At 42.0% G+C, this 13,241-nt stretch overlaps 1 protein-coding gene across 2 annotated transcripts in view; it reads right to left on the minus strand.

Annotated features, from left to right (window-relative positions):
- The window catches only part of UBTD1 (ubiquitin domain containing 1), a 73,388-nt gene that overhangs the window by 54,101 nt on the left and 6,046 nt on the right, over positions 1 to 13,241 (minus strand). Inside the window, exon 2 of one of the 2 annotated variants that reach the window (XM_056801596.1) lies at positions 9,276 to 9,365. The exons of the other annotated variant lie outside the window; for it this stretch is intronic. The gene's annotated coding sequence lies outside the window, so the exon portion shown is untranslated. The remainder of the gene's footprint in view (positions 1 to 9,275; positions 9,366 to 13,241) is intronic. 2 annotated transcript variants of the gene reach the window in all.

Below are 13,241 nucleotides of genomic sequence, written 5' to 3' on the forward strand. Positions count from 1 at the left end.
TATGTTGGTGATGGAATACTATTGTGCTCAAAGGAATAATAAAGTGGAGAAGTTCCATGGAGACTGGAACAACCTCCAGGAAGTGATGCAGAGCGAGAGGAGCAGAACCAGGAGAACATTGTACACAGAGACTAATACACTGTGGTATAATCGAACGTAATGGACTTCTCCATTAGTGGCGGTGTAATGTCCCTGAACAACTTTCAGGGATCCAGGAGAAAAAAAACACCATTCATAAGCAAAGGATAAACTATGGGAGTGGAAACACCGAGAAAAAGCAACTGCCTGAATACAGAGGTTGAGGGGACATGACAGAGGACAGACTTTAAATGAACACTCTAATGCAAATACTATCAACAAAGCAATGGGTTCAAATCAAGAAAACATCTAATGCCCAGTGGACTTACGCGTCGGCTATGGGGGGTGGGGGGGAGGAAAAGAAAATGATCTATGTCTTTAACGAATAATGCTTGGAAATGATCAAATAAAATATATTTAAAAAAAAAAAGAATTCTGGTTGATTCAATAAACAACTACACTTTAGAGATCCCATGATAACCCAAGTGTACTATGTACCATCTGCTGGAGAGGTGATAGACTCAAGATGCAGGATGAGATACACACTGGGGGATACAGCCACTGTGGGAATTTGTTTTATTTGGATATTCTTATTTGTTATAAGGATTCATTATTTTTTTCCAGTGGCAGGGAGAAGGCAAGGAGAGAAAATAAATGCTTTTCAACTGAAAAAAGTAAAATCAAACATAAGTTTGTTACTCTTTCTTCATTTCAAAGGTACCAATGACACTCTGTGTGAACTGCATTAAAGTGAAGCAAAGTTGCACAAGTCTTTCTCTCTTATAGAGTCTTCAAAGTCCAGTGGCAAGATAAGTCAGGATGAGTGGCATTAGGGTGACAGGGGAAGTTTTCACATGTTTGAGTAGATACCCCTGCCTCACAACACAAACTTTTTGTTTTGTTTTTTAATCAGAATGTGGCTACTCGGGGGCAGCTGGGTAGCTCAGTGAATTGAGAACCAGGCCTAGAGACGGGAGATCCTAGGTTCAAATCCGGCCTCAGCCACTTCCTAGCTGTGTGACCCTGGGCAAGTCACTTGACCCCCATTGCCTAGCCCTTACCACTCTTCTGCCTTGGAGCCAATGCACAGTATTGACTCCAAGACAGAAGGTAAGGGTTTAAAAAAAAAAAAGAATGTGGCTACTCTGCAGCTACAGCTCCTATGAGGCATGGGAGAGATCTGGGGGACAGGTGGACACCAAAGGTGAATAAAAGAGCTCTGACAAGGGCTTGGCAAGCCCTCATACCCTGAACCCAACTCTGTAAGAAGTTTCTTACAAAAGAAAGAATTTATCTCTGGCTCCATTCTGGACCTTTTGTCTACCATGCCACCACAGCTTTCTAGCCCTGGAAGTTCTTATCCCCTAAGGTCATGTTGGTGAACCTATGGCACTCATGCTAGAGGGAGGACACTCAGAGCCCTTTCTGCGGGCACCTCCCAGCAGAAAGTTTGATACTCGAAAGCCAGAGGGATGTGGGGGTGGGGCTGTTCCTCTCCCCTTCTCCACACAGTCTGTAGTTTGGGTACAGTATGGGCATTTGGTCTCCAAAACATTCTCCATCACTGCCCTAGGGCAATGTCTGATAGGCTGTCTCCAGCCCAACCTTCATTTTAAAGAAGGTGTCCAAGGGGACAGCTGGGTGTCTCAGTGGATTGAGAGCCAGGTCTAGAGATGGGAGGTCCTAGGTTCAAATCTGGCCTCAGACACTTCCCAGCTGTGTGACCCTGGGCAAGTCACTTGACCCCCATTGCCTAGCCCTTACCACTCTTCTGCCTTGGAATTGACTCCTAGATGGAAGGTAAAGGTTTAAAAAAAAAAAAAAGGGCCTCCAAGTCAGCCACTACTTCATTCCTCTGCAGACTCCACTACAAACTCTTCAGACTTTCTCCTCTTCTCCCTCCCTTTTTCAGCTATTAGAATGGAAAAATAGAAGCTCCTGGGGGGCAGAGACTTTGTGCTTGTATTTGTATCACCCCAAAGTCCATTGGGCAGCTAGATGGCACAGGGAATAGGACACCAGGCCTGGTCAGGAAATCGTGGGTTTAAATCCAGGCTTGGACACTAGCTGTATGACCCTGGGCAAAATGAATTGGAGAAGGAAATGGTAGACCACTCCACTATCTCTGCCAAGAGAATCCCCCCAAATGGGGTTATGAAGAATTGGACTATTAATTGTTTAGGGCATGATAAATAAAATTCAAAATTTGTAGTCTAACACTCAAGGACCTCTACAATCTGACTCCAATTTACCTGGGTAGTTAGTTGATAAATCTTTATTAAGTGTCTACAAAATGCTAGGCACCATGTAAGCACTGGGAATACAAAAGAAGCAAAAGTCAGAATTTGCCTTCAAGAAACTAACAATCTTTGTAACCCTATATCACTCTGTTCAGCCCACTATGCTTTTATTAATAATACTTACTATTTTACCTTTATGAAGTGATTACACACACACATCTCACACTAAGAGGTACCAGGGGCACAATGGCAAAGTGTGGTGGGATGTGAAGTCCCAGGTCCTAGTTCAAAACTTAGCTCTATCACTTCCTCTAGGTTTCCTCTAAGTCTATAATTCAATGATCCAATGACTTCCCTCTGCCTTTCTTTTCTGGGTTCTGGAATCCCAACCTGTTATCCTCCACCTCCCTCCCAAATCTTTATGTACTGAAATTCTAATTATCCTTGAATTTCCAATTCAGTATCAGAAAATATAAGAAATATCTCCAAGAAAAGGTGAATAGGTCAAACTAAGGAAATAGTGTAAACAAAGTTCAGCATGAGGTGAGGAAAGAAACACGGCTTAACCAGAGAGGTTCTGGAAGGAAGAGACTTCCAACATGGAGATAGATAGACAAAAGGATTGTTGGTTAAGAGGAAGTGAAAAAATACTTAAGAGAATGAGGAGACCTGCCTTGGGCTAAGGCTGAGCCCTGATTTAAGAGGCCCGACCAAGCTCCAACCCTCACTCTTATGAAGGTTTAGGTAAACCACACAGAGTTTTAGGAAAACAGCAGCTTGAGGGGCCAGAAAAGCAGGAGTGTCTGGAGTGTAGCTGGCCCAATGCCCTCACTTTACATGAGGGAAAGTGTCCAGACCTGGGAATGCTATCCCCTAATGATGTGGGGCTACAAAGCACAGACACCACTGATGATGGAAGAGGGAAGGAAGAATGAGCTGTGCAGGGCTGGCCTGAGCCTGCTGTAGGAGACGTCGAGAGAGAGCTGTGTGCTTCCACACTGGACAATGGGAGAATGTCAGGAAAGGATTCCGATTCCTGTTTGCTGGGGCAGGAAGCAAAGTTATTCCCAGAAAGGGCTTCTAACCAGGAACATCTTGTATGCAGATAGATCTATTTCAGGGAATCTGAGACAGCCACTGCACCTCAGGCTTTAAGGAAGGGGCTGAATCAAGAGAGAAGAATCAAGAAAGCTTTAGGTTCAAGTTCCTTCCAAAGGCTAAGGATAATCCAAGGCTTCAGGTTATCCTAAGCCATAATATTAATAATGATGATGCTGATAATAGCTATCATTTATACAAAGCTTACTAATGTGTCAGGAACTATAAACTTTTTTTTTAAACCCTCTAAACAATCTGGGAAGGTTTCTTATGTTAGAATAGACTCTGACTATCTGCTGTCCCTCTAACTCTTATATCTGATTGTTAAGAAATAAATTATTTTCTCTTTTCAAAAGCTAAGTCTTTTGTTTGTTCTTTAGATTCCACCTCTTCAAGGGCCTAGCTTTCCCACTTATCCTCTCTTCTCTAGCAACCACAGCCTTCCTCCCAAACCTCTCCTTACATCAGGTACTTTTAACCATGTATGGATTTTCCCAAACCTTAAAAAAACTCAACTACTTGCTCTTGAATGTCACTTCTGGCTACCTCTCCATCTTCCCTGAATAAATTCTTCCTCAAAATTTCTTATTTCTGAAAATTGTACCACCATTCTTCCATCCATAAAGCCTCAAGGTCATCTTTTCTCTGTCCTTGTCATAAGATACAACAAATCTGTCCCACAGTCCTTTGAATCTTCCTTTAATATGTCTTTTGGATTGAATTCTTTCCTCACAATGCTAAGCTAAGCCCTTACTCTCTATGCAGGACTGATCTTTTTACCCCTCCTCCTCTCTCACTCCTTAAATTTATCTTGAATGACCACTAGATTAATCTTTTTTTTCCCTTTTTAAATACAAATCCTTACCTTCTATCTTAGTATCAATTCTAGGACTGAAGAGTGGCAAGGGCTAGACAACTAGGGTTAAGTGACTTGTCCAGGGTCACATAGCCAAGACATGCCTGAGACAACCAGGCCAGGTTGTTTTGTCCCTGGCAGATTAATCTTTTTTTTTTTTAAACCCTTACCTTCCATCTTAGAATCACTCCTGTGCATTGGTTCTAAGGCAGAGGAGCAGTAAGAGCTAGGCAATGGGGGTTAAGTGACTTGCCCAGGGTCACAGAGTTAGCAAGTGTCTGAGGCCAGATTTGAACCTAGGACCTCCTACCTCTAGGCCTGTTTCAATTCACTGAGCCACCCAGCTACCCCACCTCCAGCAGATTAATCTTAAAACAATTTTCATATCACTCTCTTTGCCAATAACCTTCCAAAATGGCTCCCAAATTTACTAACCACCAAATCCCCATGTTCCAGGCCCTCCTTTATCTGATCTCACCCTTCTTATTCAATTTTATTACCCCTGGTCTATCACACTCACAGGACTGTAGTAAAACCAGCCTCCTCCACCACACCTCTATCCTGGCACATTAAAGGGTCCTGAAGTATAGTGGCAGGTTTAAACAATTCCATTTCCCACTGTGTGTGCTGAAGAAGGGAGCACTAAGTAAGAAACAGAGAGATCAACATTTAGCTCATTTAATAGCTTAAAAACAATGTTGGTATCAGTCTGAGCAGAATGGGTGGGTTACTTCTGGGATGCAGATACCAGAAGGTCAAATACTGAGAAAATTGTTAATGTATCTAAATTCAAAACATCTTGCTTTATATTTATTTTGTTTCTGGTTTTTATGAATAAGCCTGAACTTGGACTAGTTAAAAATTCTTTTAACTCTTCTCCTATTTCAATCCTATGGATTGATCAGAGGTGAGTAGAGACTGAAGTGATTCTTCTCCTCTGCCCAAAGAAGGGTTGGGTAGAAAGAAGTGGGCAGCATCTTTCTATTTTGGGAATCCATACATCTGACAGGAGAGTACTGGTAACCCTCATAAAAGATTAACCTAGTAAATGGACAAGACAACTGAGACCCCAGAGCTTCCTAAAGGGTTCCCAGCTACAGTCTTATCTACCTGCAAGGTTGAAGTGTTATAGTAATTGTTAACAAATGTTTTTTTTAAAAATGCACTTTAATTTTTTTTATTTTAAGTTTTAAAAATACCAAATAAAATAGGTATTTCCACAGACATGATCAAACCAAAAAAGTCTGTCCATGACACAGCAGCATGATAGGTGTACTTGTATCTTGCTTCTCTTTTATTAAGTCCAACCTGTGCCTTTCAGAGTCACCTGGCTTGTCTGTATTGCTTTGTGTGACCCTGAGCAAGTCACTTCAACTCAGCTTTAGTTTCCTCATCTTTAAATTTGGGATAATAAAAGCATACCTATCTCTTCAGAGGACTGTTGTAAAGATCAAATGAGATAACAGAGCTATATAAAGGTTACTATTATTTCATTCCCTGGCACAGTGCCTTGCACAGAATAAACACTAAATGAATGAAATCTAATTTAACTGAATCACAGTCACTTATGCCTTTGTATGCCCCTGCTCCTGCTATTTATTCCCTACCCCACATACCAGAAATGCCCTTTCTTTCTGACATCTCATAGATATCCTATCCTTCTGTCTGTCCAGAACAAGGAAAATTTCTAACACTACCCCCACCTCCAATCCGCTACCATAGCTTTCTTTACTATGCTGCCTCCACTTAAATAGAAAACCCAACTCTTGGTAAAAAGAAAACCCAACTCTTTCTCCCATCCCCAACAGTTCACCAAGACCAATTCCTCTATATGTAACCCTGATCTCCTCCCATCTCCTTTAATATATTACCCTCACTATTATCCTCCCCCCTCTAATCTTCAATACCACCACTCCCAAAAAATCTTCACTAGATCTTACCACCCCCCTTCTTGCAATTCTTATTTTTCTTCTCCCTTTCTCAACTAAGCTGTTTGAAAAAAAAATTCCATAAACTTTCAGCCAAGTTAGTAGCCTGGGGCAAGTGGCCCAACTTCCCTAATCTTCAGCACAATATGAAGTTCCTACAAGACCAGATAATGATCAAGAAATCAAATCAGAAATTATTAAATGACAACTTCTACTTCAGGATCACATAAAAAGTCAGGTTCCCTCTTGACCCCTCAGAAGACTCAGGGCCAGAACTAGGTGGTCAGCCCTCTAGTAGGCCCAAATATGCCTCAATAATACTGTTTTGTGTCTGCTTACAACTCCCCTAAGAAAGGTCTAGAAAGCCCCATGACCAGCAAGGTGACTAAACACTCAGACTAGGAGGAGATAAAGCCTGGAGGCTCTGAGGTCCCCAACTCTCTATAAGGAGGGAGCCAAGCCACTGGGGGCAGAAATCAGTGCAAGAACCCAAGTGACCCAGGACATACCAAGCAGGTCTGATTAACTCACGTAGAAGTGTGAAGGAGGTTTATAGCTGAGCCTGGCACTGGTACAAAGTCCCAATTCAGTGACTAAAGCTGGAGAGATAAGTAAAATACTAGCCAGTATTAAAATTATTGCAGAGCCAGACATTCCAACCCCTCATAAGGAAGGAATAACTGTAAGCAGAGACTTAAAGGGGGAAAACCCAAAATTACACAGACTACTATCTAAAAGAAACAAGAAAAGACTGAAGGAAAAAAATTCCAGAGGAAAAATATTAGAATAAGTAACTGGGAAAAAGGAGTAAACCTAACAAAAAAAAAACAAAAAACGGACTCCCTGAAAACTACAAGAGACCGAACAGAAATCATATGAGACAAAAAAAATCAAGACTGAAAAAAAGAAAAAGAAAAAAAACAAGATCTGACCTGGAGAACAGATCAAGGAGATGATGTAATAATCATATGACTTCCTGAAAGCCATGCTCTTTGTTAAAAAAAAAAAAAGTTTACATGTAGACAACTTATTTCAAGAAATCATAAATAAAATCTACCCAGATCATTAGAGCCAGAAGGTAAAGATAGAATCCTGAAAAGAGCCCCCACAGTCCTAATCATGTCACAGACAAAATCCAATGCTCCCATGTCAAAGAAAAAAGTATTGCAAGTATCTGGAAAGAAGCAGCTAAAGTGCCATCAGTATTTTCTAAGATCTATGGGACTTCTGCTATAAGTCAAGAGATAATGGAATATAATATTCCAAAAAGGGAACAAGTGATTGGTTTACAATCAAGTAATTGTTCCTGCAAAACTGAATATAATCCTAATCCTAAAGGAGGGGAGGGGATGGATCTTAATGAAACAGAGGACTTCCAAGTATTTCTGACAAGAAAACCAGAGCTAAGAAGGAACTTTGAAATACAAACACAAGGGTTCAGAGAAACTTAGAAAGGCAAATTTTCTTGAGTAATTGGAAGGAGTTGTTTGCTGATTTAATACTAACATATTAATAAGGAGAGAAGAAACAAGGGTATCTTTAGAACCTTAATGTCTACAAAGGGTTCTGAGAATGCTAAAAAAGAAAATGGAAGGGGTGGGGGATGAGTCTGTTAAAAGACTTTGAAGGGAGCCCTAATGTAGAAGGAAGGACAAATAAGGTGGGATTCATGAGTGAGAAGAATATACAAACATGGGAGAATGGGCATCTTCTGAACTTAATCTGAAATGGATGGTTCTATATACACACAAGCAGGAGATAAGAAGAGGACACTATAGAAGACATGTTTGAAAGGTGGGGTATTAGAAAACAATAGATTTAGACTCTAAGGGAGTGCATTAGATTGGAGAATATAGATGAATATAATGTAATAATATCATGGTATAAGAAATGATGGATTTTGTGGGGCAGCTAGGTGGCTCTGTGGAGAGAGCCAGGCCTAGAGACATGAGGTCCTGAGTTCAACTCTGGTCTCAGATGCTTCCTAATTGTGTGACCTTGGTGAAGTCACTTAATCCCAATCACCTAGCCCTTGCCACTCTTCTGTCTTAGAACTGATACTAGAGTAGAAGGTGAGGATTTTTTAAAATCCTAATTTAGTTCTTCTTCCTCTTCTTTCACTCAATTCTCCCCCCTCTGCAATCTCTTCTGTGTTTTTTCTCTTGGTTCTCCTACCTAAAGAACAATCAGTCCTCTGTGTCTTTTGCTGGAGCTTTATCCGTATCATGATCACTAATTGTGGGGTGACCTCCCCAGAACTTTGTCCTGGGCCCTGTTCTATTCTCTATACGCTTTTAATTGATGGCCCCACCAGCTCCCATGGATTTAAATCTATCCAGATGACTCCTAGGTTCTATAAATCAAGTCCCAGATTCTCTTGAAGACTAGTCCTATAGCACTGTCTTCAAGTCATTTCAAACTGTGCTGTAGACATTTCAAACTTCACACATCCAGAAGAGAATTCACTGTTGTCTTCTCCAAACCTTCTTCCCTCTTCTGAACTACCCCATTACTGTTAAGGGTATGACTGCCCTCCTAGTCTCCCAGGTTCACAACCTTGGTGTCATCCTCAACTCTTCCAGGCATTCTGTCGTATCCTGTCATTCCTATCTTGGCAGCATCTATGACCACTGCACCTCACAGCTATCCCCTTACCTGATTACTGTGAGAGTTTCCTAACTGGTCTTCCTACCCTCTCCCTCCAATCCATACTCTACCCAGCAACTCTATCAATTTTTCCAGTGTGGCTCTGACCTCACCCCCATCACCATAAACATAGTGACTCTTTCATGCCTAGCCCAGTTTGCCACGTAAAGCTCAAGACCTGAGCCCTTCCAGCCTTTCCAGTCTTCTTCACACATTACTCCTTCCCAGAAGCTCTGTGGCCCAGCCATGCTGGCCTCCTTGTTTCCCTCCATCTCCATAATTTTGCCTTGCCTGTCTCCCATTCCTGGAAGGCTCTCCCTCCTTGGCTCACTGTCTTAAAATCCCTGGTTTCCTTTATAACTCAGCTCAAGTGCTTCCTCTCCCTCCTTCTGCAGGAGGCCATTCATAGTATAATCACTTAGTACTTACCTCACATAAACTCTTCCATTTCCCATTAAGTGAGCTCCTGGAAGGCAGGGGTGGCTTCTATTCTGTTCTATTCTTCTATCTTTGTATTCTCTGATATGCAATAACCAATAAATAATTGTTGATTGATAATATTCTCTAATTACCTATAATGTAGAATTTTAATACTTTACTATGTATGTATTATTTGTTTCTTAAGTAGGTTTTACTACCCAAAGTAAAAAACAAGGTTTTGATGATCAAGTCTATCCTGTGAAAATATAAGCCCAGGTCAGAGACAGAGTGATGGGCTCTGCCTACCCCCTCAGAGACTGAGTGCCATGCCCTACCACACCCCACCTTACCCCAGACAGAAGGAGAAAGTGGTCACATTGGGCTAATGGGCAGAGGGGTGAGAGAAGTGAGGAATGTCCTCAGGCACATGGAGAGGGGGCAGGAAACAGCTCTGCCCCAAACCCTCTGGCTTTCTAGTAACCAACTCTGGCAGGCAACTGCAGGTGTGACCACAGAAAGGGCACTGTGTGCCCTTTTTGGCTATAGGTTCAGCATCATGGACCTAGGTACATCAGATTGTTCAATAAAAAACTGCCTGGTTGAAAGCATTTCTTTGATGTAATATAATTCCTCCCCTCATACTACTAGTTGGGAACCACTAAAAAATGCAAGACTCGAAGTTTATGAATCTGGGGGTGCCTAGAAAGCTCGTTTACTTCCTCTACCAAAATAGGAGGTAGGAAATGTGAACTCAGAATTCAATGAGGCTGCCCTATAACTGGGGGCTGCTAGGAAAGCACAATCTCATCCTCAAAAACAAGGACACACTCAGATTCAGTCCCTGGGAGAGTCTAACCCTCTTTCACCAGCCATCCATGACAATGTCTATTGCACCTTGCCCTAATGCTTAGGGTCAAATTTCTCAGACACAAGGAAAGGTTTTGTCACCAGAAAAAGGCAAATTCACCATTTCACTTACTGTTCTATCCTCAGAGAAAGCCTTGTGGTACAGGGAAGAATAACTTATTTGTGTTACATCCTGGTCCCACCACTTGTGAAAAGATGTATGATCTTGGACCAGTCTTCTAATTCTCAAAGCCTGTTTCCCCAAGTGTAAACTACCGGTCTCAAAGGGTTAAAGCAATCAAATGGGATAATGTATAAAAAGTGCTTTGTAACCAAAATTCACCAAGAAATGCAAGCTATCATTAGGAGGGCAGTCCTGGACTCAATCCTGTTTCAAATCAAAGATGCTGACTACAAGTGAAAGGGTTAGCATGCCCTATCTTCTGTAGTCAGACCTCCATGGTCTACCTACATAGGAACTTGCTAGGGTCTCTGTTACCTACAGGTGATGCTTTTGAACAGTAGGGCCCTAATTGGATAGATTAAACCAAAAATCAGCTTGGAGCCTTAAAGGGAAATAGAGGGAAAGAAAGAGAAGATAGAGTGGGAGAAAGCAGGGGGGGGGGCGGGGTAGGGGGTGGTGGTGGTGAAGGGGAGCTGTGGAAACAAACTCTTCAACAGTCAGAGAAATACGAAAAGTTCCAAAGCCCCACGTGGCCTCATATCTCCTTCCTCAGCACCAGAAAGTGACACCAAATAGGCATCAAAGTGAAACAGATACCAAGGGCCCTAATGGGAAAAGGGCACAAGGTAAATGGAGAGGAGCCCCACTCGGACATGAACACTCCTTCAGAGAGCAGATTCAGGGTTACCTTGGGTCTTACCCAGCTCACTCCTGGAACCCTGCCAGGATTAGTTATTACACTCCAGTGTCTGTCTGGTATGCAACAAAGTAGAAATGCATTTTGAGGGAAAATGCTGGTGTGGTGACACTGCTGGGCTGCTTCCTCCAGATCTCTCCAGTCCTAACTTCTCCCTACTACTTCTCTGTCATCCACCTAGCAGGAAATGCCCACCCAGGCATGGGGATCTAGCTGGTGCCACAAACTGGCCCATGCTCCCTGACCTAGTTCATTCCCAAGGACAGCCCATTACCACCCAAAGGTCCAAGTGGAATTGGGATCAGGGTGAGGTGACAAAATAAGTGAAGATGCTGAACACTATGAAGTTGTTCCCAAAGTAATGCAAGCTCCCTAAGGGAAAAAACTGTATGCTTCTCTTTCCTATCATGTCCCTGCACACTGAGCACAATGCCTATGGCATACTGTAAGGGCTGAATGATATTTGCTGACTAAAAATAAGGAAGCAACGTTAACCATGATGCCTTAGTGCACAGTGTAATAATTCAGCAAATAGTACAATATTTATTAAGCATAAGTGAACTAAAGACTATTCATGAATGAATAAGCATTTTTACTACAGGCTGAGACACAAAAAGAAAAATCTTGACAGTCTCTACTCTCAAGGCTCTCACACTAACGGGGAGAAATTCTATGTAAGAAATGTTACCTTCAGTGAAACTAGCAGGGCCAAAAGGGGGCTGTAGCAGGGAGAAGAACGGGTTTCATGGACACTAGCAAAGCACAAGACCAAAAGAATGGCATGGGCATGAAGTAGGTATGATGGATATGTCTTGACTAGGTGTGCCCCTTTAGGTAACCGTGGCTGTTCTCCAGACATTTTTATCCAACAATGAACAGGAGAGAGTTAAATTGTGACACCTTAGAGTAAAGGAGGACTATGATGCAACTAAAATCAAGGACCACTAATCAGAAAAGGCTTTTATGAAAGAATGCAAGGTAGAAAAACAAACAAGCAAAAGAATATGGTATACCATAAATACAACTACAGGAGAGTAAAAGTGAATGAGAATGAATGAACAAAAATCCTAATGAGGACTTTGGGGAAATGGCTAAAAAATGGTATGGATATCTGTAGAAGAAACTTTCAAGGTAGAAACCTCACCTTTCAGCCCTGTATGAGCTGCAACTAACTTGCAGAGAAGCCTGTTAGGGGGCCTGATCAAGGCCCCAAAAATGTGAGAGATGAAGGGCCAGTCTTAGACACTTCCTGGCTGGGCTCATTTCTTTTCTATCCAGAAAGTCTCTCTCAGATACATCAGGCAGGGAAATGATCTTAAGTGTAAAAGTTAAAAAGCAAGTTTAAAACATCAATCCAATGTTAATTTTTTAATATGTTTTAAATGGTTACTCTCCTAGCCAAACAGATGGCTCTCAGACAAAAATGTGCAGAAATTCAGTTTTTCAACATGAAAAATGTTTCTGCGGAAGAAATTCACAGGCACCCTGCCTGAAAGTGTCAAAAAATGTTTTCTAGAAACAAAACCTATAAAAAGTGGTGAACAAAGTATCCAAAAGTCCAAGCACTGGTGACAGCCACAATAAATGCTATATGCAGGGGCATGCAGTATAGATACAAGCTACTGAATAAGTACTTCATTCCAACAGAATCATATAGACTTAGAACAGAAAGGCATCTGAAGCACCTGTTCTACTCTAATGCAAATTCTGAGAGAGGTCAGGAGACTATGCATGCTCACATGTGCCACATGACTGCCTCATAAAACTGGTTTCTAAAAAACCTCTTAAGGGGCAGCTAGGTGGCACAGTGGATTGAGATCTAGGCCTAGAGAGAAGAGGTCCTGGGTTCAAGTTTGACCTCAGATATGTCCTAGTTTTATGACCCTGGGCAAGTGACTTAGTCCTGTGGGCCTATAACCCTAGCCCTTCAGTCTTAAAAGTAGTTACTAAGACTGAAAGTAAGGGTTTAAAATGTAACAGAAAAACACCCTTATGAACAAGGAGGGAGGAAGAGAAGAGAAGGCCCTATTTACCTGTACCCCTAAGGCTGCCCAGGTGTTCTCCTTAAAACAACCCTATCTAAATAATTGTTATTTAGCAAGTGGAGACACTGTCTCTCCTGGGACTAGAAGGTAAGGAAAGCAATACTGGAGGGGATTATAGGAGACCCTCAGGGAAACTCAAAGTGGATGATTTGGCCAGGATCCCAGATGTGGGTATAGGAGAGAGGGGGCAAGAGGGTGAGAGG

This window comes from Monodelphis domestica, chromosome 1 (assembly GCF_027887165.1).
Source record: "Monodelphis domestica isolate mMonDom1 chromosome 1, mMonDom1.pri, whole genome shotgun sequence".
NCBI lineage: Eukaryota > Metazoa > Chordata > Mammalia > Didelphimorphia > Didelphidae > Monodelphis > Monodelphis domestica.